Source organism: Hipposideros armiger, unplaced genomic scaffold (genome assembly GCF_001890085.2).
Source record: "Hipposideros armiger isolate ML-2016 unplaced genomic scaffold, ASM189008v1 scaffold_132, whole genome shotgun sequence".
NCBI lineage: Eukaryota > Metazoa > Chordata > Mammalia > Chiroptera > Hipposideridae > Hipposideros > Hipposideros armiger.
Genome location: NW_017731482.1, coordinates 308,516 through 313,566, shown reverse-complemented (window position 1 = coordinate 313,566; position 5,051 = coordinate 308,516). Strand labels below are relative to the sequence as shown.

The 5,051-nt window shown below is 54.0% G+C and overlaps 1 protein-coding gene across 1 annotated transcript in view; it reads left to right on the top strand.

The window, feature by feature from the left end:
* Positions 1-4,925: 4,925 nt before the first annotated feature.
* The window catches only part of STARD10 (StAR related lipid transfer domain containing 10), a 23,265-nt gene continuing 23,139 nt past the window's right edge, over positions 4,926-5,051 (top strand). Inside the window, exon 1 of the mRNA XM_019649406.1 lies at positions 4,926-4,980. The gene's annotated coding sequence lies outside the window, so the exon portion shown is untranslated. The remainder of the gene's footprint in view (positions 4,981-5,051) is intronic.

Below are 5,051 nucleotides of genomic sequence, written 5' to 3'. Positions count from 1 at the left end.
GGAGGGAGGGGCCTAATAATAGCTCCACCACCACTACTGTGTAGGACTTCACAATTTACAGAGCACTGCCACCTGCCTCAGCCTGGTGGAGAGACGTCTTGAGTATCACCACTTGACAGGAAAACAGCCCTAGAAGGTGCAGGGCCTTGTACAAGGTAGGCAGGGCCCAGAACAAAACCTTGGAGACTCCCTCTTTGGGAGGACCCCAGTTCCAGATGGACACTCCCCCCCAGCCCCCCACAAATACTGGGTCTCCCTGCCGATGATGTCTATTGGGCACTGCCACTGCAGAAACCCAGTTCGATTGCTGGGTCAATGCAGCCTTCCAAAAGCCCTGGAGTTTCCTGTCAGACTCTCCTAATCTATCTGCCTGAGCCCAGGCCCTCCCCTCGGAAGGACAAGTTTGTCTGGCCCTTCTCCTACCAGGGCAAGGACTCCAGCCCTGGGATGAGGCCCCTTTTCTAGAAGTCCACAGAACTTCCGTCTTAGGGTTTCTTATTTTTTAATCTCAAAGCTGGGCCCTCAGCATCCTGATTCAGGACAGTTTCCATCTTCTGGCACTAGCGGGGCCTCGGGGAGGGATGCGGTCCACCCCAAAAGCCCCTAGGCTGTTATCGCTCCTGCAGGAAGAAGCTCCTCTGAGAGGATTGCTTGAGGACACAGCATGGCTCAGGTGTCAATGTAAGAAACATCCAAACCTGTAGAAAATTTTTATAAGGGTTTATTTGAGCCAAACCAACAACATATGCTAGGGAGGAAGATCTCAAATGCTCAGAAAATATATTTGGGACATACTTAAACTAAAAATGATTCTTTGTGTATCTGAAAATCAAATTTCACTAGGTGTCCTGTGCTTTACCTGGTGGCTATTTCAGTGCTCTGGATGACCTGGCATGCCCAAGCATGCGTACCTTTGTCGGGCTGGCCACACAAGAGACTGACATGGTGTATGGCTATGTGGGACTATGAGAGGACAATCAGTGTGTTAGTTTGTAGCTGTGACAATGTCACCAAGCGGAGCAAGGGTGTGGGTAACTCTGTGTGTCTCTCTGTGTCTCCCTCAGGCTCTAGCAGCTCCCTAAAGGCAGGGTTTGGGCAGTTTGCTCAGGGAGGCCCAGCAGAGATTGGAGACCCACCCTAGGCAAACACTTAGATCCAGTTGAGGAACTGGGATACAGAGCCTATTGCCACCTGCCATCAGACTGTAAAGGACATGTCCTCAAGGCCAAGCCAGCCCTGGGGGCCTCAGAGTGCTCTATCCTGGGCCTTTCAGAGGGACCTCTGGAACCACTTCTCTGACTTTGCTACTTCCTGGTGACATCACACAGGTCACTGCCCAACCTTCTAGAACAGTGCCCCTAGGATGCTAACTCATTGCCATAGGCATCCTGGAAATTTTCTCCACCCAAACTGGCAGTCCGAGTTACCCCTGAGGAGGGGGTGGCGGGGAGAACAAGTCGGGTGGGGCTTCTAATCTCCCAAAGGGAAGATCGAGGCAGCCATCCGTCTGTCTGACTAGATGGTGAGTAGGAGTGGGTACCCAGGAGCAAGTCAAGACTTGGGACACTGGGCAGGGTGGGATCCCTGAGGTGAGGCTGAATCTTGAGGCAGAGAGAGGGTAGTGGCTGCACCAAAGTCACCCCAAGGGAAGTGAAAGGGGTGTCGTGTAATGGGGAGCAGGAACAGAGCCGTGGGTTAAGAGCTGGGAGACCTAGGTTCTTATTTCTGCTTTGTTCCTGCTGGCTGGGCCTTTGTTTCTCTATCTGCACAGTGAGGGGCCAGGGCCAGATGGCAGTAGTCTGAGGGTCTTTAGTTCTGACAGGGACCCAGTGTGGGGAGTTGAGGGGAGTGTTAGGGACCAGGACATGGGCGGCACCAGGCAGGTGTCCTGCCTCCTGCTCCAATGGCTTTCAGGGGGGCAGTGAGCAAAGTTGGGTGTGACTCTCCCCAAAAGACCCCTTGGCCCTAGAAGTCACTATTCCAGAAGTCACTGTCCTGAGGTACAAGAGGTCCCCATATGGCTCTGACTTGCTGTGTGATTCACGGGCATCCCCATGCCTCCTGTGGCCTCAGCTGCTCTCTCTCTCTGCAGGGCACATGTGTAAGACCCGATGCCTGCTCAGCACTCTGGGTAATGATTCCTCACATTCCCCTGCTACCTCTCAGTTTGCTAAGCATCTTCTCCTTCTGGAACACACTCCCATCTTCCATACCCACTCTGACTCCAGCTCAGAGATGCCCGTTTTGGGGCTGGGACCCAGACAGGAGCCAGACCTGGGCCCTGCCCTGGGGGCCCAGAGAGGCACCTCGATCCACCTCCTGTGGAGGGGCCCTGTGGCTGGGCAGGGGGCTGCAGGGGACAGAGAAGGGTCACGCTTTGCCAACCTTTTCCGCTGTTTAATCTTTCACAAGAATCTTAATCATCATATTAAGATGCTGTTACCTTAATATTACCTGTTGAAAACATGCCATTTTTGGACAATTTATTCCTCCTCTCCCTTACTCCCTGCCCCCCCCCGTCCCTGTTGTATTTTTGCTTGCTTATTTGGGGGTGAAACTGAAACACATACAACTCTTTTTGTCGCAATAATTCTCAGAGAGTGGGTATTATTATTCTAAAGACTCAGAGAGGAAACACCACCTGCCCTTGATCACATAGATGGGAAATGGTTTAGTCAGGATTTGAACCCAGGTCCTCAGGCCCATTGCGCTACCAGATTGTAGGAAGCAGGGGTAACAGAGTCCCAGAACTCTTTTCCAGACTCCTCCTGTAGGACCACTCTCCCAGCCCTCCTGAGCCCACTCTTCTGCTCTTGAGCAGATGGGACCCTTCTCTCTGCTGCTCAGGGGTGTTTGAGACAGGATATGAATCTATTTTGATCCTAGCACATTTGAGAGACTATCATGAACCCCTGAGCCAGAGATACCTAAATTCCTGGGGGGGGGGCTTGCAAGAGCAAATTAATGATGAGTAGGATGGGGAGTGATGCCCCTCTGCCCACCCACTGGCCATTTTGCCTGGCCTGAACCCAGGACCCAGAGTTGAGCCCAGGGCATGACCATCTGAGCCCAGGGATATCTGGCCACCCACCATTTCTGACCCAAGACCCAAAAGATTGATTCTTGGTTAATCTATGTTTAGATTTGAGTGATGGTTTGGTTTCTGCCATCTGTACCACCCTAAGTATCTCCTTGAGACTGGCAGCTTTCTGGGGGTGGGGAAACCCTGTGTCATTCTGCCCTCATTGCTATCTCCTGCTGTCACCCTGGACTGGGTGACAGGCATGAGAGGATTACTGCCCTGGTGCCTACTGACAGCTGATGTATTATCAGGGCCCTAAGAAGGCAGGAGCTAACAGGCCACTGCTCCCTTCTCTTTTCCTCATGGCAGATCCCAGAGGCTACGGTTCACAAAGCCGGCTCTGTGTACCTCTTTTTAGGTCTACCACCAGCCTGGATATGAGCCTGCTAGACAAAACCACTGAGGCCAGGGGACAGTTACCTGCCTAGAGTTGGGGTAGAGGCAGAGGAGCTACACAGTCACAGCCAAAGCCTTGGCTTCCTGAGCCGAGAGCCAGCCCCCGCCCCCACCACCGGGAGACACTTAAAGAATGTGGTTTAGGAGGGGATGGGGTGATAATATGATTATGCCCCCACACATTGCAGATCTGAGGTCTCATGGGGACCTTCAATTCATTTTATAGGATTTACTTTGCAGAATGCCCCTTGGGGTCACTTGCCATCACATACCTGCTTGCCCACACCACTTTTAAAACATCTAAAAGCCCTAAGCACTTCAGGAAGAAACACCTCTATTTGTGAACCCATGGTGACAACTCCTCATCTTTCTTTAGCGACTTTAGGAGAAGCTGTTCCATCCCAGAGCTCTAAGATGGTGAGGATAGGAGGTTATATGTTCTGATTCCCTATTCTAAGATGGGAACTAAGGCCCAGAGAGGATAGGACAGCCAGAACAGAGAAAGGAACTATGGGATGGGAGGAAGCTGAGGCCTGGGTTCTGGACAGGATGCCCATGTACTCACTGTGTGCCACTGGGCAAGTGGTGGGTACTTGTTGGTCCCTGTTAGCTGCCCATCCAGGGGAGCTCACCATGGGCCCTCCCTCCCACTTTGTGGTCAGTGAATGTGGTCACTGAACATCAGTGAATGTTCAGCCTTGGGCCTTCTGCCACACTCATACTGGCCTGTCCTCAGTGAAGTTGAACTATTGGTCTCAGTTCACACAGAGCAGCTGGAGGCAGAGCTGGCACTAGGACCCAGGGGGCAGGTGGCTGCCTCCCAGGCTGGAAGGGGTGGCTGGAGTGCTGGTGGACTTATCTTCCCATGGCTATGGAGCATGGCCTGCTCTGCTTAGGAAGGGACAGGGGAGCCCCAGTGCTCTGGAGCCAGATGCTTTTGAGAACCTAGTCTAGTCCACGGGAGGTGTGTGGACACACGCATGGGTGCCCAGGATGGGTGGTGGTGGACAGGGCCACAGTCCTGGCTGGAGGGAAGCCTTGTTAAAGCCCCAGCTCAGAGTGGAGATTTTGCCCAGGTCTGGCCAGCCTGTGAACCTTGAAGCTAGTGGTTAGTGAGGGATGCAAGCTGTAGGCATCTGAGTTGCTGTGGATTGTGGTGGGGGTGTGTGCGCCCATCTTTGGGTCTCTAGGTTGTTCTGGGGTCAACGTACCTGTGTGTAAAGTAAGCAGGTTACTTGCAGAGGTGTGTACCTGTGAATATGGGAAGGAGGCGGAGAGAAGGGGCTCACAATTAACTTCCAGCACCTCCTCGCACCTCCTCTCAGAGCCCACTCTATCTTGGCCCCACCCCGCCCTGTCCCCAGCCCCTGCCTGAGGACGGGTCCCTCCCGGGCCAGGTTCCCTCCCAGTGCGGGCGGGGCGGGCGCTAGGACCCTGCGGGGCGGGGCGGGGCTCGAGCTCAGTCCGCTGTACCTCCGCAGCCTGGAAAATACCAAGCCCAGGCGAGCGTGCCCCCTGAGCCCCAGAGCCTAGCCCGGAGGGAGGGAGGGGGCGCGCGGGGCAGGGGGCAAGG